Raw genomic sequence first — 23,784 nt, forward strand, 5'->3', positions numbered from 1 at the left:
AACTTTGTTAATTATATGTGTAAAACTATTTTGTGTTGAATTTTCCAGTCATCAAATAAGGAAATAGGTTAACAGTTAATATGAATTAAGAAAATATATTATATAGGTAGTTAACTTTAAAAAAAATTTTTTTTTTTTTTGAGATGGAGTTTCGCTCTAGTTGCCCAGGCTGGAGTGTGATGGTGCGATCTTGGCTCACTGCAGCCTCTGCCTCCCGGGTTCAAGTGATTCTCCTGCCTCAGCCTCCTGAATAGCTGGGATTACAGGTGCCTGCCACCACACTCGACTAATTTTTGTATTTTTAGTAGAGATGGGGTTTCACCATGTTGGCCAGGCTGGTGTTGAACTCCCGACCTCAGGGTGATCCCCCTGCCTCAGCCTCCCAAAGTGCTGGGATAACAGGTGTGAGCCACCATGCCTGGCCAGTGTTTTCTTTTAGAGTCAACAAGTGCTTATGAAAATGTAAGTAATATAAGGTTGAATGATATAGATGAGGTTTTATCATAGTTCTAACATTTATAAAATTGAATATTGAACTAACATTTATAACATTAAATAAAATCACCTTCAGTATGTCTTTAAGTTTTCAGTATTTCTTTCCATTTGGACCATAAGGGAGGTTTTATCATAGTTCTAACATTTATAAAATTGAATATTGAACTAACATTTATAACATTAAATAAAATCACCTTCAGTATGTCTTTAAGTTTTCAGTATTTCTTTCCATTTGGACCATAAGTCTTTTGGGGGAAAATTAAAGCACTTTTTGGGGGGGATTTCTTTATATCTTCTCAGGATGAATTAATAGTAAATCTTATTCTTTTGATGATACTTGGCTCTGGCTAAACTGTGATTTTCACACTTGCCCAAGACATGTATTCAGTGATCCTGGAGTAAATATATGAGGGAAACAGGCATTGTGGCTTTGTGATGTGGAGCCATGTAACAGGAGAGAAGATTTTTTTCCCTTAGTGGTTATTTGGTGAGCTATATGAAGACAGAAAGTTGAACACCTGCTATGGATGCAACAAGGAAGGATGTTGGAATGGGGATCAATGAGATTATTTTATTCGGTTCATACAACAAATATTTACTTAGCTTGGACTGTTCTAGGCACATGGGATATATCAGTGAGCCAAACAGAGACTCTTGCCCTTGAGAAACTTTACATGCCTGGGATGTTCTAGGAGCAGCAAAGAGGCCTATGGGGTGAACAAGCAGAAGGTTGTAGAAGCTGAGGTTGTTGAGAAGGAAGTGGGGGTAGATCCTGAAGAGCCCAGTGGGCCATTGTGAGTGAAATGAAAAGCCTATCAATAAGGGCTCCCGTAGAAAATAGCACAGTCAAAATACAGTGATTCAAGGGGGGTTGTTTACAAAGGGACTATCCAGAAAGAGTAGGTAGGCTACAAAGGATAGTACAGTAACACAGAAAGTGGCAGACAGGCTGTCACCGCTTCTAGTCCCCAAAGGAGGTGTGGAGGGTGTTGGTACTAGAAGCCAGGAGTCAGCACAAAGTGACCTCACAGAGAAAGATACAGGAAAGTAAATGCCCTGACCTGACTCTCCTCCCTGTTTTCAGTATCCTGTTGGGGCTTTGGCCAAAAGCAACTGAAAGACAGTTGTTGATGCATTCATTTAGGTCAACCACCCAAGAAGAGTAGGGTGAAGATGGGAGGAGAGTGGATCTGGAGGGGCAAGTGGACAATGTTTGGCACAGGGAGTCTGTATCAGGGTTCTCCAGAAGTAGAACCAATAGGAGATGTAGATATATAAATGTATATGTATATAAAAATGTGTATGTCTATATTAATGCAAGTACACATGTATATTGAATACACACACACACACATATACACACATATAAAGAGCTTTATTTCAAGGAATTCGTTTATGTGATTGTGGGATTAGGGAATAGTCAGTCTGAAATTTGCAGTGCAAGTCAGCAGACTGAAAACTCCCAGTGAGAGGATACTGCTGCAGTCTTGAGACAGAATTTCTTCTTCCTTAGGGAAACCTCAGTTTTGTTCTTAAGGCCTTCCAGCTGATTGGATGAGGGCCACCCATATTATCGAGGATAATCTCTTAAGGTGAACTGATTGTAGATGTTAACCGCATCTACAAAACACCTTCATGGCAATACCTAGATTATTGTTGATTGAATAACCACTTACTATATATAGTCTAGCCAAGTTGACCTAGAAAACTAAACTATCTCAGAGCCACAGCCACTCAAACCCACTGCAGGGTTTTAAGCAGAGGAGTGCCATAATGTGGCTTGTGATTTAAAAGGATCACCCTGAATACTGTGCTGAGAACAGATCATGGGGTGCAAGAGTGGAAGAAGGGAGAGCAGGTGGGAGCCTTTTGCTGTAACTCATATGAGAGATAATTAGGGCTTGGGCCAGCATGGGAACCATGGAGGTGGTGAGGGGATGGTCAGTTTTCTGGATATATTTTAAAATAGAGCCAATAAAAATTATTAATGGACAAGATGAAGAGTATAAGAGAAAAAAGAGGAGTCAAGAATGACCTCACAGCAAACTGGAAGGATGAAGATGCAATCAGCTCTACAGGGAAGACAGAGGTGGAGCAGCTTTGGCAGGGGAGGCCAGGGGTCTGTCTTCGACATGTAAAGCTCAGCTGTACATTAGACATCATGATGTCACAGCAGATAGCTGTTCCAAATATGATTTTATCATCAGGGAGAACAGGGAGCAGGTAACAGTTTGCTTCCTGTTCTTGGACCAGTACTTCAGGATGTAACAAAAATTGGAAACATGATAAATGGCAGCTGGTGAGTCTGTGTCTTTAAAGCATGCAGTTCAGGGAACTGGGTGGCTGTATCCAACTATGTGTAGGTGTGCTGGCTGCTGAAGATAAAGCTGCTCTTGACTTAGGTTTTGAGAAGAACAGTATATAGTTTAAAAAAAAAAAAAGCCTCATTCACTGATAATGGCAATAAAGACACTTCTGTTTCAAATGGCTTGCTCTAGTGTATCACAGGAATAAATCCTATTTCTTGCCTAACCTGAGTCTGTTATTCTGAACCAAATGTCACCATTTTACATTGAAAGTAAGACATCAGGATTTTTTGAGGTTGAACTGTGGTCAAAGGGCTTGGTTGTTGAGAGTTTGGAGTCTTCCTAACGCTTGATGTTTTTCTTCACTCTTCAGAGAAATCGTAATTTTTTATTGCACAAAACCCTACCCAGATGCTGCAGCAAAACATGAAAAATACTTTCTAGAGCTAAATGCTGTCAGAGATAGAATCAGGGACACGTTCACTGCTATTGTCCAAATTTAAACAGTCCGCTTTTTAGACCTTGAGTGTGATCTATCCATGAACCTAACACATTTTACATAATACTGGAATTTGTAATGAAGAATCATTCCGTTACTTCTGGGTCCTAATTTGATTTGACTATCCAGAACCATCTGATGAAGCTAGCAAACACTTTGCCACCGTTGACAGCCTGTTATTTTGAGTTAGGATCTTCTAACTTACAGAGACAGAGAACAAAAAAGTGACTGCTTTTGCGATAATTACCTAACAGATTGACATATGTTAAAATTAGCCCTCTCATTCATGTGAAAGTAGTATTAATTTTAAGATAGGATGGTTAATTTTTATTTTTAAAAAACAGGCCTACTATTGATGGTGTTGACAAAAAGAGAAAATCTCTGTAAAATATTTGGAGAGATTTATTCTGAACCAAATAGGATCATGACCCATGCCACAGCCCCAGGAGGCCCTGAGAACATGTGCCCCAGGTGATTGGGCCACAGCTTGGTTTTAGGCATTTAGGGAGACAGAAGGCATCGATCATTACATGTAAGGTGTACATTGGTTTGGTCTGGAAAGGCGGGACAACTTGAAGTGGGGGGGCTTCTAGGTCATCTGGATTCAAATATTTTTCTGATTGGCAGTTGGTTGAAAGAGTTAAATTATTATCTTTAGACCTGGAATCAATAAAAGTAAATGTCTGGTTAAGATAAAGTGTTGTGGAGACCAAGGTTTTTATCATGCAGATGAAACCTCCAGATAAGAGGCTTCAGAGAGAATAGACTGTTAAGTGTTTCTTATCAGATTTCAAAAGGTGCCAGACTCTTAGTTGGTTCTCTCCTGGATCAGGGAGAAGATCTGGAAAGGGAAGGAAATTCTCTACAGAATGTAGATTTTCCCCCAACAGACAGCTTTGCAAGGCCATTTCAAAATATATGAAAGAAATATATTCTGGGGTAAAATACTTGGAATTCTTTCAGGGCCTGCTATCTCTCATGTTGATATCTTATTGCTACAAAGAGTATTTTGTCAGTCTTAAGGTCTCTGTTTTAATATTAATGCTGGTCACCTGTGCCTGGATTCCAACGGGAGGAGAGTATAATGAGTCATGTCCGACCCTCCTGTTATAAAGTTTCGGTGCTGCAAAAGAAATAGCACTCAAATACAAAATTTTCTTTTAATTCTCAGCAAGGCAAGTTACTTCTGTAGAAGAGTGTGCCCTTACAAATGGAGCAATGGTGAGCACACGCTTGGACAAGGGAGGGGAAGGGGTTCATATCCCTGACGCGTGTGGCCCCTGCTGCTGTGCCGTTCCCCTATTGGCTAGGGTTAGACTGCACAGGCTAAACTAATTCTGATCGGCTAATTTAAAGAGAGTGATGATGTGAATGCTTTGGCAGGGAAAAAATGGTTGTGCAAGGTGGAGAATGAGTCAGGGTGGAACAGGTAGCAGGTAATCTGAATAAGTTAGGGTGGAGCAGGTGATTGAAAAAGGTTGCTTTACCCGGAAGGTGAGTTTAAAAGTAGAAGGCAAGGAAGTGAACATACTGACATATTGATTCTTTGAAGAGAAATTTAGAACTTATATCTAACACCCTTTCCCATCATGGCTGAACTAGTTTTTCAGATTAGCTTTGGAATGCCCTTGGCCAAGAGGAGGGGTCCATTCAGTTGGTTGGGGGGCTTAGAATTTTATATTTGGTTTGCAATGAACTGTGTATATTACCAGTATCTATTAAGTGGTCCTTGGCGGCCATAAGTTTGAGAAACACTATCCTAGACAGTGCTGTCCTTGAGAGTAGAAGCCACAGTTACCTTTGTCCTTTCCTTAGAGCCCTGCACCTGACCTGACACATAGTAGGTATTTAATAAATATTTGATTAATTTATTTTAAACATTGTGTGGCCTTTATGGGAGAAACAAAAGAATTGTCATTGTTTCCTCCTGTTCCTTGCCTTCTCCTCAAGTAACTTATATTAATTTGGGAAGAGTTTATAACCATTTCTTTTCTGAGTTTTACATTCTGCTTCAGTTTTCTCAGACATCTCAGGTACTTTTCTGAGCTGAAACCAAAATGAAGTCACCATCCTCCACAATCGGGAAGCTACCAAACTAACCACTGATATTTATAATTTATTTATACATGTAGGTATATGCTTTACTTCACGAGAAACTACCAGACCAGTTTCCAAAGGGGTTGACCATTTTGCACTCCTATTGGCAATGGTTAGAAGTTCTGTTTGCCCCACATTCTGATATTTGGTATCATCAGTCTTTCTAGTTTTAGCTATTCTACTGGGCAAAATTATAGTCATATCACATTGTGATTTTAGTTGGCATTTCCCTGATGGCTAATAAGGTTGAACTCTTTTTTCATGTGCATATTGGTCTTTGTTTGTGAAGTGTACGCTAAGTCTTATGTCCATGTTTTTTATTGGATTGTCTTTTATCAGGAAGTTGTAATTCCTCATTCCGAATACAAGTTTGTCAGATATATGTATTGCAAATTTTTTTCCCATCTGTAGTTTATCTACTCATTAACAGTTACTTTTGATGAGCAGAAATTAAAACTTTTGAAATCCAATTTAGTAGTTTTTAACTCTTGCAGTTACTACTTTCTTGATACCCAAGATTGCAAAGATATTCTTCTGATATGGCTCTGTTGTCTGGGGAAACACCCAGGGTCCTTTATTTCGCACCGAGAAAATTAGCGATATGGACACACTTGTGGAGTGGATTAAGGAGCAGAAAGTTTAATGGGCAAGAAAGAAGAGAACAGCTCCCCAGACAGACGGAGGACTAACCCCCGTGTGTGGCAGACAACAGTCAGTTATAGTGGGAGGCTTGAGGAGGTGGTGTCTGATTTGCATAGGGCCCAGGGGATTGGTTTGATCAGGTGCATCATTCACACAGCCCTCGAAAAGAGTGGCCCTCCCACCCTAACCTTTTATTATGCAAATATGGCTTCTACCTGGCGGGTTGCCATGATGTCTGTACTTGTGGCTTCTACCTGGCTGGCCACCATGATACCTGCACACGTGGCAACAAGGAAAAGGGAGTGGGAACTGCCCTGTTGGGTGGACCTGGTTCTTAGCCACCTGCATTTACATATGCAGGCCTGTGGCTTGCATATCAAAGCTTGCAGGTCTGGTTTTTCAGGCCATTTTCTGTTAGAAAAGAAATGTTTTCTAGAACATAAAGTATAATAAAAAAAAATAAAATTGTGAAAAAAAGAAAAGAAATGTTTTGGGGGCTGCTTTTTTTTTTAAAGTAAAAGCCTTACCAAAGACTGTTTTACCCTTTCTAGCTGCCTAAAATAATTTCTTAATAACTCCTATAATGTGTCTATGTTTTTTTTAGAAGCTTATAATTTTAGCTTTTACATTTATGTCTGTGATTCATCTCAAATTAATTTGTGTGTGGTGTGAGATGGGGTTATGATTCATATTTTTCAACATTTTTTGTTGAAAAGACTGTTCTTTTACCCATTATATTAGTCAAGATTCTCCAGAGAAAGAGTCAAAAGATTTTATTTATTACTGATTGATTGATTATGGAAATTGGCTCATGTAATTATAGAGGCTGAGAAGTCCCACCATCTGCTTTCTGCAAGCTGGTGAACCAGGAAAACTGGTGGTGTAATTCAGTCCAAGTTCAGAGACCTGAGAACCAGCAGGGCCTCTGGTGTAAGTCCTGGAGTCCCAAGGCCTGAGAACCAGGAGCTCTGATAATCCGAGGGCAGGAGAAAAGGGATGTCCCAGCTCAAGGAAGAAGAGAGAGAGAATTTGCCCTTCCTCTACCTTTTTGTTCTACTTGGGTCCTCAACAGATTGGAGGACGTGCACCCACACTGTTGAGAATGGATCTGCTTTACTCAGTCTTCTGATTCAAAAGGTAGTCTCTTCCAGGCAAACCCTCATATACACTCCCAGAAATAATGTTTTATCAGCTACCTGGACATTCCTTAACCCAGTAAGTTGACACCTACAAATCAACCATCACACTTACTGAAGAACATTGACACCTTTGGCAAAAATTGATTGACCATTATATATGTGGGTCTATTTCTGAACTCTTTTCTATTCCATTGATCTGTTTGCCTATCCTGACTATTTTTCTCTTGCTAACAGGGAGTCTTTTTAGACATCGTTATTATGTTGATACTTAACAATATATTAAGTAAACTACTTTTTTAAAAAGAGAAAAATAAGCCTTAGATTGAAAGACTATATCTACATTTCCTTTCTTCCTATCCAGTCACACAAATTATTCCAAGTTCTCCATACATTGATTTTGTTGACATATTTATATAATGAGCATGTTGACTACATAATACCTGTATTTGTAGTTATTTCTAAAACTTCACCATGTGTTTTAATTTTTGCTCTTTCATATTATCCTCTAAAAAGCAGTAAGAGGCCCTCCATCCTTCACAGGATGTTGTTTATTTTTATATTCTGTAGAAATTATGGCTGATCCAGAAATTAAAGTGAGAAACCAGTGTTCCTAGCCAATGCATTCTTTAAGAGATGTTGTTGTCAACTCACTTATTTTGTATAGGGTAACTTCATTAAACAAGCTTGTAAGGGGTTCCTTGCCTCTCACTCTTGGCATAAAATGGATGTATGAAACCAGATTTTGCAGTGTGACTCAGATGTTCATCTTTATCACAAGTTAAATGTTGATGCTTTTCTATTTGTATTTTAAAAGTGCTTTGGGGTTGACAATTTTAAAAAAACAGGCAAAAAGATTTGAATAGAAATTTCACCAGAGAAGATATATAAATGGCCAATAAGCACATGAAGAGATGCTCAACATCATTAGTCATTAGAGAAATGCAATTAAAACCACAGTAAACTATTACTTCATACCCATTAGGATGACTTTAACAAAAAAAAAAACCACAGAGAATAACAAGTGTTGGTGAGGATGTTAAGAAGTTGGAACTCTCATACACTGCTGGTAGGAATGTAAAATGGTACAACCATTTTGGAAAACAGTTTCTTTTAAAGTTAAACATTTACCATATGACCCAGCAATTGTACTTTTAGGTGCAGGAGAAATGAAAATACATCCACATAAAGACTTGTACAAAGATGTTTATGGAAGCATTATTAATAATAGCCAAAAGGAGATACATTTCAAATACCCATCAACAGGGTAAATGGATAAATATATGGCATATTCATACAATGGAATATTATTCAGCCATAAATTGTATGCAGTACTAATTCATGCTACAACATGGACCTCAGAGACACTATTCTAAGTGAAAGAAGCCAGATGCAATAGACCACATACTGTTTGATTCCATTCATATGAGTGTCCAGAAAAGGCAAATCTGTAGAGACAGGAAGTAGATTAGTGCTTGCTTGAGGCTGTGGGTGGGAATGAGCAGTGACTGCAGATGGGCATGAGAAATCTTTTTGGAGTGATGGAAATGTTCTGAAATTGGATTGTAGTGGTGGTTGCACAACTCCGTACATTTTCTAAGAATCATTGAAATGTACACTTTAAAATGAGTGGGTTCGTATGGTTTGTAAATCATACCTCTGTAAAGTTTGTGTGTGTGTGTGTGTGTGTGTGTGTGTGTGTGTGTGTTTTAAGGAAAAAAGTGTTTTATGATTGAAAAACCCTGACCTGAATTGGGTCTGAAATACCAAGGAAAAACACCAGGACCCTGCCTGAAACTTGTGGCCAAGTGGGGAATGATAAAAGCAGAACTGCTCTATATGGCATTCTAGGACTCTCAGTTTTAAGAATCAGCTTCTCCTTGAATTGAAAAACCACAGCATCAGTGCTTCTCATCAACATCAGCCATCTCTTCAGACAGTTGAGGGCTTTGAGGAAAAGGTGCTTGATGAAACTTGAGTGTTCGCATTTTATGAATAACCCTAAGCTTTGCAATTGTACCAGGTCACCATGCAGGAAGTACCAGGCATGTTTGAACGTAATTACCCTCAGCCTGCCATAACTTTCAAGCCATCTGTGCCAGTTGCACGCAGTCTGGACTAGTAAGTTCTTTCTGAGATGCTCCCCAGTCTTATTTTCCTGCCTGCTAGTGTCTTCTTTTTGTGATTTTTTTTTTCTTAAATGTGTTGTTGTCACAGAACATTTAATTTAAATGCCACACCATCTGAGCAAAATGATTCACTGTCTTTTCTTCTGCTGACTAAACTCTCCTCCGGGAATCATGAGGTTTTTCTTAAATAGCATGCTAGTTTATCCACTTTTGTTTTTAATTTCATTTACATTTTTAAAAAAGCTTTGTGTTTGGAGGAGTCTGAGTGGAAAATTATTTATTTAGCTAGCTTGAAAAGAATTTATAAGCAAAGTTAGCTAGGTTGTTGGGAGGCTTGGGCAGACGGGTGTGGAAATAATGAAGGTGCCTCCTCTGTTGATGCTCCTAACCACCATCCCAAGGATGTGCCCTCGGGTTGTTGCTTCTGGCACCTCTTAGCCCTTCCCACACCCTCTTCCTCTCTTACTCGCTATTTGAGGCTACACATTTGTGAGCCATCTGGCTAGAGTAAGACAGTCGTCTGTGGCCTCAGACGTTGTTTTCTCTTGTAAAAGTTTTTCCATGTCCCATCTATCTGATCAAATGTCCTCTTTCCTGAGAGAACTGGACCTTTTGAAATGTTTTTCCCCATCATTCTAACTGCCTTATGATGTTGCAGCATTCAGCTCAAATATCTTAACCTGACATGTTCAAAAGCAAACTTTATGACACCCTCTGTCCCTCTGCCCTACTTCTCTCTAAAGCAAAACAACATAAAACCTTTCTCACCTTCTTACTGCCTTTGTATTGTGGATGGTACCTGCAGGGCTTGAAACCCTGAAGCTATCTCCAATGTTTTTTTTTTAACCTGCCATCAGACATCTGGCCTCTGCCACATTAAGTGAACCAAGCTTTCCCATGCAAATGCCCACTGTGAAATTAAAACAACAATGGTGTCTTCTTTTTTTTTTTTTTTTTGCCTGCTGGATTGATAAGTATTGACAGGCATCCAGTGAAGGAGAGGGTGTGAAAAATGGGAATTAAGACAACTTTTCTTGGGGGATATTCTGTAATCATCTAAAATGCCCAACTCCTTGATTTAGCAAGTCCATTTCTAGGAATTTATCCTATAAAAATATTCCCTTAAGCACAAGAATATTTTTATAATTATGTTTATAATAGCATTATTTATATTAATGAAAATTTGGAAATATGCTAAATTTAGAGAAACTTGAGATTTCTTGTATAAATTATGGTACAAGTGTACATTAGAATAGTATAAAGCCATTACAGATGGTAGTATAGCGTCTTTCAGTCTTTTGGAGGAGTTATCTGGATATTCGATAGGTACTTAACAGATCTGGCTTCCATTTTAAAAATATACTCATATATTATTTTATAATGTTATACATGATATTTTCTTCTAGATAACCTACAACTATAGCATCTATCATTCTTATTATATCCTAATAAAAATCACCTCAGTGACTTCTGGTCAAACATGATGAATTAAGCATTTATTTACATATTTAAGCATTTATTTAAATATTTCTCTTCCCACCAAAATTGCAGTAAGGGAATTGAAAAGTTTAAACTCATAGGACAAATGGAATTGGAACAGAACTAATAGTACATGAGAGATACCAACAAGATTTTGGAAGGTAAGAAAGCAGATGGTCAGTGGTGACTGAATTAACAGAAGAGAGAGAACGAACACTCCCCTGCCAGAGGGGAAGGGAGGTGTCAGTAGGAAACAAGCCGATTTGTGCCACAGAATTCTAGAAAAGCTCTGGAGCTGGAGGCACCTGGTTTCTTGGAAGGCAGAAGGGCAGATGAGGTTAGAAATTTTAGTTCTGTTTGAAGGCCTCTATAAGAGCGGTCAACCCTACAGGTTCCCTCCTCTACCTTAAGCAGCAAGAGTGCTGTCTCTCTTCCACCTCCCCACCTTCTCCCTCCAGCCTGGCAGGGATTATGCTCTGGGAACCACAGGGGTTCTGGGCTTCAGAACTGCAAGGCTAGCAGAAGAGGTGAGGCCCAGGTGTGGCACTGAAAACAGGGTAATTACAGTCTGCGTGCATACTAGAATGGTGAGACCCCTGGCCCCACCTCTCCCTCTGTTCCCACGAAAGCTGCAGCAAGGTCTTTACCCCTCAGGCGAGGCATTGAACAATCTTAGAGAAAATGAACAGCCCTTGAGAAAGGACCTCTGTCCAAATACTGACATTGGGAGGCCCAAGGAAAAAGCCAGCTTGTCCCCATCACACTGGTGATAAGCCCTGCCACAGAGCTTCCAGTCAGCCTCACCTCAGTTCTGAATATGAACAGGCAGTTGAGGATTATTAGACATTTGAGGAAAGCCTCTTACATGAAAAGGCAGAGCCCAAACCGAGGGAAACAAAAACTCCAAGGAAACAGAGACAAGGCAGAGCAGAAGAAAATGTCAAAATAATGATCATTATCATCCTCAGGGAGATGCGAAAAGACACTGTGCACATAAAATCAAAGCAGGATACTAAAAACAAAGGAAACAACAAGGAAAACACTGTTGGAAATTAAAAGCTTGATAATAGAAATGTAAAAAATTATTGTTAGGGCTGGGAGATAAACTTGAAGACACTCAGCAGGTAGAACAAAATTAAGAGGTAGAATATTGAAGAGAAAAGATAAGAATATTAGAGAATCCTGTCAGGGAAGTCCAAGTCTGACTAATGAGAGTTCTAGAAAGAAAGAACAGGGAATTTGGAGAGGAGAGAATTATCAAAGAAATAACACTCAGCACAAATGAGTGAAGGAAGATAAACACCAAGGTGCATCTTTGTTAAATTTACACACAAAAATCCTACAAGTCTCTGCAGGGGAGGACAATCACATAGAAGGGGGAAGAACAGCATCAGCCTATTGCTGGAAGCTAGAAGGCAGTGGAGCAAAGCCTTTAGAGTTCTGAGAAAACAATTTAAAGCTACAATTCTGTACCTTGCCAAACTGGCAGACAAGTGCCGAGTAGGGAATAAAGACATTTTCAGAGGTGTACTATCTTAAACTTGTAATCTCTGTACACCCTTTGTAAGAAACCCAAAGGAGGATGATCTCCAGAAAAATGAAGGAATAAAGCAAGGAGAATGACATAGAATCCCTGGGAACGGGGGTTCCTGAATTGGTGAAGAAGCGAAGTCTCAGCCCACAACTGTGCTGCAGGCCTTGAGAGTGGCCAGTCCAGACTGGATAGAGGGTGGGCAGGAGGAAGGAGAGCTCCAGAATGGGTGTTTCCAAGAAGAGAATGGAATTGATAGAATACTGGTGCCTGGCCAGTATTGAGACAGGTTTTAGTGATAGGCACATAGAAAACTAAGCTAACCCAAAGAACAAGGCATGGGCCGGGCGTGGTGGCTCACGCCTATAATCCCAGCACTTTGGGAGGCCGAGACAGGCAGATCAGTTGAGGTCAGGAGTTTGAGATCAGCCTGATCAACATGGTGAAACCTTGTCTCTACTAAAAATACAAAATTAGCTGGGCGTGGTGGTGGGCACCTGTAATCCCAGCTACTTGGGGGGCTGAGGCAGGAGAATAGATTGAGCCTGGGAAGCGGAGGTTGCAGTGAGCCGAGATTGTGCCATTGCACTCCAGCCTGGGCAACAAGGGCGAAACTCCATCTCAAACAAAACAAAACAACAACAACAAAAAGGCAATTATTAGCTTTAGGAAAAGTGAAAAAAAAATTAGCCGAGCAGTGAAAAATTTAATATTCATGTGGGCGTAGTCATGAAAATCTTGAATATGGATTTAACCAGAACTTTTGACAGAGGAATGGGGGGAATAACAGAAAGTAAAGACGTAAATAAAAGGGCTAAATCAACAAGTAGCAGCATAAGCATATAATATATGAAGCAACAAGGAAATAAATTTCAGGCAAAATGTCTGAAAGAATTACACTGGTTGCTTCTGAGGAGTGGCTGTCAGGGGCAGGAAAAGGGCAAGGACTTATTTCCCATTGCTGTTATAAACTATGGACATACTTTTATATTGTAAGCTATGGACATACTTTTTAATATGAGAACTGGATTTGAAAACAATTTTAGTTTTCTCTTGTAGCAATTTAATGCTACCATTTAAAGCCTGTCTTTTACTCATTTAAGAGAACATTCGATACTCACATATACATCTGTTCTGTTTTAAATGTGCTTGCTTCTTTACTCTGATTTCTCTTATTCTAGAAGGGAAGGGCCTTTTGTTTCATTCCTAATAAAATATTAGTATAGCTGGGTGCAGTGGCTCATGGCTATAATCCCAGCACTTTGGGAGGCCAAGACGGGTGGATCAGAGCACCCTGGCGAACATGGTGAAACCCTGTTTCCACTAAAAATACAAAAACTTAGCCGGGCGTGGTGGCGCGTGCGTGTAATCCCAGCTACTTAAGAGGCTGAGGCAGGGGAATCGCTTGAATCCGGGAGGCAGAAGTTGCAGTGAGCTGATATCATGCCACTGTACTCCACTCCAGACTGAACGACACAGACTCCGTCTCAAAAAAAAAAACAAGAAAGAAAAGAAAAAATTAGTATAATTTTGTGTTCCTGACCAATAAAAGATTTATCAGATGAAATTCCAGTTTATGGAGATATTTTCTTGAAAATATTTCAGATTTGTTTCTTAGATTATTGCATAGAAGTCAGTTCTGTCCTATAAACACTTTTGAAAAAATATATATATTTATGTGTCATTGAGAAGAAAACATGGGCCAGGTATGGTGGCTTATGCCTGTAATCCCAGCACTTTGTGAGGCTGAGGCAGGGGGGTGGGAAATCACTTGCGGTCAGGAGTTCAAGACCAGCCTGACCAATATGGTGAAACCCTGTTTCCAATAAAAATACAAAAGTTAGTTGATAGTGGGTGCCTGTAGGTAGTCCCAGCTACTTGGGAGGCTGAGGCAGGAGAATCACTTGAACCTGGGAGGAGGAGGTTGCAGTGAGCTGAGATCGCGCCACTGCACTCCAGCCCGGGCAACAGAGCCAGACTGTCTCAAAAAAAAAAAAAAAAATAGGTGTTGTATGACAAAAAGGCTCCTAGCTATAATGGCAAAAGTCTCCCCCAGCTTTTATGTCTGTTACCTTTAAGAATATCTGCCAGACAATATGTACTAGTGGTTTAGCCTACGGATGCTTTTTCTCCAGGAATCTCCACCTGTCATGTCTGTCTTCTGGATGAATTTATGTTGACAGCTTCTGGAGAATTGAAAGAATGCCCTAAAACGGCTTAAGTACTTTGTTTCAGTTTTCAAAGGTATAAAGAAATTGGCTGGGTGATGGAGCGAGACCCTGTCTCTGTCTCTCACACATACACACACACACACAATCCTTTATACATGGGTTGAGGGAATATAACAAAGCAGACTGCTTAGAACGGGCATATGAACAAACTGTTGGTGCCATCTCGCACATGTCTTAGTGGGACCCCCCACTTCCCCCAGGGAGGCACTGCCAGGTTCTGGGTCACATGGACCCTTGGAGTTTATGTTTTGTCCTAGTTTGATACACACACACACACACACACACACATGCACGCACATATATGTGTATGTGTGTGTGTATATGTTGCTGTGCCAGCAGCTGGTATTTGATGAATACTTGTTGATTTGCAAAATAAATAAATAGCAAAGTAAATCCCAAAACTATTCACAGATTTGAGACCAAAATATATGAAGATAGGAAACTTTTCTCTATCTCCATCTTCACCTTCATTGTGCTTTTGGGATGCCGGCTGCCAGGGGCACATGGGTTCAATTACTCAGACACAAATGACTAGAACATTCCTGTCTGTGCAAGGTTCACAGTCGGCTGCAGGACCAGATGCACACCGCAGACACCTGCGAGACCTGTGGATGCTGAGGAGGTACTGAAGGGGGAGAGGGAACAGTGGACTCTGTCTCTGGGAGGTGAAAGAGGGAAGATAACATCCCCCAGGTCTAGGAATTGGGTGGGAGAGGATGAGTTCCTGGAGAAGGTGTATTTGGCCCCAACTTTGAAATTGGAGCGGAAGTTAATAGTCTGAGAAGGGAAGAAAGAATATTCCAGGCAGGGAATTTACATACGACCTCACGGAGGTGGGAAAGGAAAGGGGCCAGGTGTGTTTGAGGATGGACAGAATGATCCCAAGACAAAGGGCTGGGGGGTAGATGAGGCCAGAATGTCAGCCTGGGGTGGGCCTCGTGCCCTTATGATTCTAAGGAGTTTGGACTTCATTCTGCAGGTAATAGGAAGCCCCTCTGTTGTTCTTTCATTCTTTTATTCATTCAACAGCTATTTATTCATTCAGCCTGTGGTTGTTGGGAATTCAATGGGGCAGCTTCAGACATTAGAGGAGAGGCCTAGAGGTTCTAAGGCCAGGGTGGCCCTGTGTCCACATTTGTCCTGGACAGTTCTGAAGTGTACTTGTCATCCAGGGCATCATATGATTTACCATTTGTCACGGATTCTTCATTGTTTTAAAATAAGTATTACCTTTTTTCCCTTTTTAATAGTCATTTTAAGGACTTTAGAAATATTGCTCTTAATAGTTGCTTTAAAATAATCTAGGATGGGTTTGGTAGAGCTTCACTTAGTACTTCCACCTTTTACCATGGTCTTGTCTAGAAGTGTTTCACACACATATGCAGTGCCCAGAGTTCTCCTTCAACACATGGCAAATGCGACAGACAACCAGTGATAACCTGTCTCTCCTTTCCCAGCACAACTGACACCTTTCAAGGACAGCAGACGGGGCGCACACTAATCACATGAAACAGCTTGGGCTTTAGCCACTAGATACTGCTACTCCTTCCAGTCTCGGGTTGTGGAGGACTGAGCATTTGCTGCTGCTGTTCCTTGCAGCCAGGGGAGGTGCCAGTGCTGTGATTGATGCCAGGCCTGGTAAGGCGCCCGAAGCACCAGGCTCGCACCAGCTGGTTCAGTGGGAGGCATGGGAAAGTACGGGTTCACTGCACACGTACGATAGATTGGGAAATGGGGACTCTTACTACAGAGTATATAGAATATCCTGGATGCTCTTGCCTAGAGTATTTTTGAAATTTATTGCTCGGTGTGTATCTACAGCTCTTTATCTTATCATTTGGTAATGCTTTTAAAAAGTTTTTTGCTGTAAACCCTTTCAGGAGCAAATGGCTAAAAAAAAAAAAAAAAGCTCCTGTTTAGAGAAAAACTGAGTAGTGAATTTCCAGTTTTCTCAAGAACATGGATGAGGAATGTATAACTTACTAGAAGATTTGCCACCACTAATGTCCACAGTAGGATCTCAGGGTATCATTGGCCAAAGGAAAACTGCAAGACAAATGTATGTGAAAAGGAATACTCTTCGTTTTCAACGTTGTCTCTTTCCCAACCAAAACCTAAGGCGGCAGCTCTTGGCACGATTGCCTGTCTCCTCATCCTGCTGCATCTACCTTAGCCTTCCTGCTTCTCTGGGTTCTGCTTTGTTGTTCCTTCACGTTTTTCCCATTTGCCTTTCCACTTGGCAAACTTGAGTCTGAACACCCTCCCAGTGCCGAAGGGCAGGGCCTGGCCCAGCCGGGATCTTTCTGACTTCTTCATGCTTAGGCAGCATTTGTACAAGAAGCATAACCTGAAGTCCTGTCTCTTGTTTGTTTTGTAGCCAAGTCTTCATTCAGCTCAAGAAGTACTAGTGGCTGCTGATTGCCTGTCACCCCAGCTGACCAGCCACAGATAAAGGACTCAGGGGTGATAACTCAGAGGTGATAACAGGGGCTAGTTACACTTTTGCAGCGGCCATGGAAATTACAGCATGTGCCTCGATGATTCTGAATTTTCTCACCTTTGTGGTTGCTCCAGATCATCCACGTCTACTCAAAAGTGAGGTGCTTTGACCTGAATTCAGCCCACGGTACTCCAAGCAGTCTACAGTTAGGCAAAGCTGGTACCTCCCTTACTATTCACACAGCCTGTGTGGGCTTCCTTGGTGGCCACGTCACACTGTTGATTCCTAGGGAGCCTATAGGCACCCCAAACAACAAGGGTGTCTATACAGTTACCTGCCACAGGGGTGCTGGGTAAGGACACCTGGTGAATGTCACTATCCATTTGTTAATCAGGGTAATTAACACAAAGTGCAAAACGGCTCTAACAAACAACCTCCCAGTCTCAGTGGCCTAACCCAACAAATGGCTGTTTCTTGCTCCCTTCACAGTCCAGTGCAATGGGAGAGCTGTTCTGGGCAGCTCTCTTTTAAGCACTGACTCCTTCTTGGGTGGCTCTGTTGTCTTCTAGCACCTCCACGTTTCTTCTACTGAATCCCCTCCTTAGAGCAAAAAGAGAACTCTCCAAAAGGATTGCACGGGGTGTATTATGGCTAGGGCTGGAGGGAATGGGTGCATCACTTCCATCCACATTCCATTGACCAGGACCCAGACTCGTGGCCCCAACTTAACTGCAAGGGAGGCTGGGAAATGTCGACTCCATGTGTGACCTGAGAAGAAACAAGGTTTGGGAGCATCTCCTCTGCCTCTGCCACAGTCAGGTCATGGAAAAACACAGCAAGGTGGAAGTCAGGTGACCTGAGTTCTACCATTGACTTTCTGGGTGGCCTTAGGCAAGTCATCATAACCGCTCTCAGCCATTTCTTCCTCCCTGTAAGGATCTTAATGATGCTTGCCCTGTGCTTGTTGAGTTTACATTGTTATATAAAGGTATGTGCTAGTAAGAGGAATCATGGCCTGCACTGTTTTTTTTTATAAGATTATAAGGATCCCAGTCATGTATTCAGTGAATATTTTCTGAGCACCTATGGTAGCCAAGCATTGGACAAACTGTAGACCCACAGACGAACTGTTCTCTGTAGCTTACATTCTGATGGTGAGACAGATGATAAATAATCTGTGAAGAAATAAGAGGGCTGTGTGATCTAAGTGACTAGGGGTGCTCAGGATAGGCTTCTCTGAAACGGTGACTCTTGAGCCGACCTAGATGATGAGGTGGAGTCAGACCCGTGAATATCAGGAAGAAGGCTGTGCCGGGCAGAGGACCAGGCTGTGCAAAGGCCCTTAGGTAGAAACCAGCTCGGAGGGCTCCTTGAACAGAAAAGTGGCATGACAGCCAAGTTGTTGCTTGAAGGAGAAAGATGAGAGATAAAGGGATATATCATGCAGTGTTTTAACCTCTCTATGCCTCAGTTTCCTCACCTGTAAACTGTAAAGTTGGGCCAATAATAATATCAACTTCATAGGGTTGCTGTAAGGGATTAAATTAAATGATACATATATACTGCATAGAAAAATACCTGGCACCTGATGTTCACTAAGAGTGTGAACTATAATTAAGGTGAAGATTTTATTCTAAAGTGCAGCAGGAAAGTTTTGGGTGGTGTTCAGCGGTTATCTCCACTGGTGTCTTCATGCTGGGCTCAAGGTGGATGGGAGTTTCCACGCTCCTTCTAGATATCCGGGGTAAAGTTTTTTTGGTGAAATCCCCAAAAACAAAAGAAAATGTTCAAAACATCACGTTATTTCTGCTAATCAAAATATGTTTTATTTTTAAACGTGTATGAGATTTACCTTTAAAAAAGTAGTATTGAAATATACCTAGAATATAGATGAATAAGATCTTGTAAGCTTCTGATTTATCCCCCTCTAGAAAGACCGCCAAATATTTGTACATAACTTGTCTATAGATCTTTCTGGAATACCTTTGGAGGTACATGAGAGAGGTGACACTGAGTGGCTGTGCCTCGAGCTTTACATAGATAAACTGTGGTTTGCATTTTAGAATGCACGTTCCCAAAGGTTTGTTTGTGGAAGAGGGAAATTGTAGAAGATTAGAATGATAGCTTAAAAAAAAACACATGTGCTGCAAACACAGTTCTTTTTGATCCAAGTAGTAAATGATGTGTTTGGGGAGGAAAACCTGCAGACACAAAGGAACATTCCCATTCCTGCAGAAACGCACTCCTCCACACAGAAGAAGCTGGCCTCCTATTTTCATTTTGCTCGTAGTGTCCTAAAAATGCAAACCATCAGCTTAAAATGCAGTTCCTCTGTCCTCTGGCAGGAGCCCCGGCATCGAGAGCCTTGGCATGTTTGCCTGTGACAGTGAGGACATCCCAGGAGCTGTGGGGTGAGTTGAGGTCACTGTGGAAGCTCTAGGTTTTGGCCCACACAGGACTTTGCTGTTGATAGGAAAACACACAAACATCAAATTGTTTCTCTGCAGGCAGATAATGAATACCCAAGTCAAGATAATCTCACAAAACAGTAGCTTCATCTAATTGCCACCAAAAAAGCACCTTGAGTTTCTGCATTAAGTGTTAGCATTTACAGGAGATTTGAAATATAAAGTTTCCAAAAAGATATTCATCTTCTTTTTGCAAAGAATGGCTTAGAGAAGAGGGTGGTCTTTTGGAGCTCCGCTCCCAGGCAAGGTAGGATATATTAGAATGAAAGAGGTAGAGCCAGCAGTAGGTATATTGTCTGTGATTTGTGCAAGGAAGCCAGTGATTCATTGAGTACCTAATGGGTTATTCATTTAACAAATATTTTTAATGTTAAGCTTCAACTTGGGGCCATGTCAGATCCTGGTGATGCAACAGTGAACAAGGCAGGAAGGATCCTTGCCTTCTCGAGGTTGAGCTTTATAACATACAGTGAGTGAGTGGGCTTAGCCTTCCCATGCTCACAGACCTGAGAGGTGCACTGCTAATTGGACAGTGCCCACCTTGGGGTTTGGGGGTGTCTAGGCATGTCTCCAGGAGGAAGTGACCTTGAAACTGAGACCCTAAGCATGAGTGAGAGAAAGGCAGAAGTGGGAACATGTTCCAGGTGGAAGGAATAGCTTGTGAATGTCCTATGTATTTTTATTTTTCCTTCTTTTCTTCCTCAGCCAGAAAATACAAGGATGCCCAGGTTGTGGAGTTATATGTACAATATTATCCCATTTTCCTTTTTTTTTTTTTTTTTTTTTAAACAGGGTCTCTCTATCCTCTAGGCTAGAGTACAGTGGTGTGATCATGGCTCACTGCAGCTTTGATGTCCCAGGCTCAAGTAATCCTCACACTTCAACTCCTAAGTAGCTGGGACTACAGGCATGCACCACCACATCCAGCTAAATTTTTAAATTTTTGGTAGAGACACGATGTCCCTACGTTGCGCACACTGGTCTTGAACTCCTGGACTCGAGCGATCCTCCTGCCTTGGCCTCCCAAAGTATTAAGATTACAAGCATGTATACATAATGTATACATAAATATTTATGTGTATAGATACACATATTTATGTGTGTGTGTATATATATATACTCATACATATATATATATAAATTATATATACACACACACACACACACACAAATATTTTGATCAGCATGGAAGGAAACACACTAAATTTGTAACAGTGCTTGCTTCTGAGGAAGGAGGAGGAAATGGGGCCTGGGATGAAGACAAAGGAAATCTTATTTTTATCTGAAATGTTTTATTTACTTCATTAAAGGAGACTTTAAAAATATATTAATAAAATGTTAACAAAAGTCAATTTTGTGTTTGGTATCTAGGTGTTACATTATTCTGTGTATCTTTCTGGTTTTTTCTTTTTTTGCTATTCTTAACAAAATTCAAGGATACGAACTGTAGATTCTCCAAGTGGAAAGGCCATCTTCAGAGAATATTCTTTCTAAAGTCCTTTAGAATGACAATCAGGAGCTCTTATCAAAGCTTGCTTCAGAGGGCATCAGACAATCTTGATCACTCATATAAAAATGAAGAACAGATGTTGTGTTATACTGAAAAGGCTCACAGCAGTATGCATCTCATTTGCAATAGAATTTCTCTCTGGCCTTCAGTGCGAGATGACGTTTGTCTCTGGTTCTAGGAGACTCACACGGATACAGATTACCTCTGCATCCTTCTTTCAAAAGAAACTTTGCCGGGGTTGTTCGGGTCAGCATGTGTTCAAAATTGCATTGATGTAATATCTGTGTCTCATTCTCAAATTTTCATTGCCATGGGAACAGGTACAAAACTTTTTGGAACAAATAATTTATTTTATTGAGAATGAGTATCCAAGTCCTGTAGTTAATTTCAACACCTGTCTACAGGAGAAGTCGACAGAATTGTCTAAATAGTGTCAGAGGACTAAGAACCTGCCAATGAAACATGATTATATCTCCCTGTTCCTCTCCTCGTTGAAATCGTCTAAAGCCTCCAGGACAGTCTTCCTCACTTCTTGCAAATTTTAACTCCTGGTTCACTGTCACTGTCTTCAACACTCTTCCTTGTCCTAATCCACTATAATTTCAGTATCTATATGGGTGATCTTCTCGGGTCTTTAACCTCCTTTCCGCCAAAGAACATATCCTCCATAATTCCTCAGCCTCCCACCTCCTTATTTTGTCCTTACTCCACCACAGTCTTGGTTGTTACTGTCCTCACCCCACTGGGTCCTGATTTCCATCCTAACCCAGTTTGGATTGCATGGCACGTCATTAGGGTCACTCTCTTGCCTATGTCTTCAACTCCCTTGTCCCTCTCTCCCGCCATATCCTCACTTGGCAAAGCTCACCACTCTCCCCTACTGTTTATATCCAACTCTCCACCTGCCCTGTACCTCTGCCCACGGAGCTGAATGTGGCTGGGGAAGAAGACCATGAACAAACAAAAACTAATACCTCCACCTTGCAGAGAGGTCTTAATTTTAATTCATTTACTTGAAGTGGGCCCCCAGCAGTCCTGGTACTCCTGCTGCATTTCCTTAATCCATTTCCTCACTTTCTCTTCTGTTATCAGATTCCCAGTAGCTCCTCTCTCTTCCACATTTGCTGCTGGTGACCTTGTTTTCTATTTCACTAAGAAAAGCAATCCAGAAAAAAAATTCTATGTGCTTTCACCACCTTACCTACATCTGCCTTCCCTCCTCTCACTGGGCAAAACTGTCCATGCTCCTATTAAGGCCAACTCCACAGCTGTTCCTTCTATAGATCAGATCCCTCTTTGCCTGCTCAAGGACATCTCTTAAGCAATCCTCCCTCTCTTTTGCTTCATCAGTTTTGCCCTCTCTACAGAATCTTTCCCATCAGCATGCAAACATGCCTTAGGAAGCACCCATTGCAAAAACCCTGCCTAGACCCCATATCCCCTTCCAGCTACCCCCATATTACTCTGTTCATCTTTATAGCAAAACTCCTTCAAAAGCTTGTCTATATTTATTGTCACCATTTCCTCTCACCCCATTTTCTCATGATCCTTCTCTTACACAGTTTTCTCCCCATGGTGCCACCAAAACAGCTTTGTCAGCATTACCAGTGACTTCTGGTTGATAAACTTCTGTGTTGCTCAATCCGCTGGTCTTTCTCAGCAGCAGTGCTTAACTCAGTTGCCCATTCATTCCTCCTTGACGTACTCTCTTCACCTGGCTTCCAGATGCCACACACTTTGGTTGCCTTCTACTTGCTGACTCAGTCTCTATTGTGGTTTGACCTCTTCACAGAGTTGATGACATTGGAGTGTTCCAGGCCTCTATACTTAGACCTCTTCCTTTTTTTCTATCCATATTCACTCTGTGAGTGACTTCACCAAGTTCCATAGCTTTGAGTTACTTAACCCCCTATACATTTACACAAATAGTCACTGTTCATACAAGAAAAAAACAAATTAGTTTGAGATTCTTTTCATGGCTAGGACTTTTTCAGTGATTCATAGAGAGCCTGCTTATATTTAAGATTACAGATGTGGCATCATATTTTGATAACTTTCTGATCATTGTACAAATAGAGGTTGTACGCAAAACAATAAAGCAAAAGACAGGAAGTTCTACAAGAGATATCTTGGTGATAATGTTTAAAATTTAAATTGTTCTTTATGCTGTTAGCTTCTTAAGCTGTTGTAAGTTCTTTGGAACTCGGATATTCACACCACTAAGATAAGCTTCTAGGAATTAGAATGCAACCATGGCAAAGCCAAACGTATCCCTTTTGGGGACTATGCCATTACAGTTTCTACCATGAGGTGTGTAGATGTGTTTGACACAAAAATTAAATAGCACTGAAAACACTTCATCTTACCGTAGGAAAATAAAATATATGGCACTGTACTTACCAACATGGGGAAGCCGCATTGATGTCAAAGCATCTATTGACCCTTGAGTCTGAAATAGTTAATTAAGATGAATGTAAACCAACCACTTTTGATTGTGTGTGTTTGGATTTTTCATTTTGGTTTGTTTAATCACTGAGTTTTGTTATATGTAAGTTTTTACAGAATGGAATTCTCCACTATTAAGTGGAGACCTCATCTGATTAAAGGAGTAAAACAATTATGATCAAGACTTTATGACTGAACAACTTGAATGAAAATATTAAAAGGTAGTGTGAACTGGGAAAGAAATGGGGCTTTTGTAACCTGAGAATCCTACCAAATGCTTTTATAGCCATTTTTTTTCTACCTACTCAGGGAATAAGGAAGGAACCATCATTAAGAATTTTATGGGGAAATTATGATGAATAAAATATGAGAAAAT

The 23,784-nt window shown here is 40.8% G+C and overlaps 1 protein-coding gene across 1 annotated transcript in view; it reads left to right on the forward strand.

Moving 5' to 3' along the window:
• PCOLCE2 (procollagen C-endopeptidase enhancer 2) overlaps positions 1-23,784 on the forward strand; it is a 72,860-nt gene that overhangs the window by 16,088 nt on the left and 32,988 nt on the right. The window lies entirely within an intron of this gene.

Source organism: Colobus angolensis, unplaced genomic scaffold, assembly GCF_000951035.1.
Source record: "Colobus angolensis palliatus isolate OR3802 unplaced genomic scaffold, Cang.pa_1.0 Scaffold46, whole genome shotgun sequence".
Lineage (NCBI taxonomy): Eukaryota > Metazoa > Chordata > Mammalia > Primates > Cercopithecidae > Colobus > Colobus angolensis.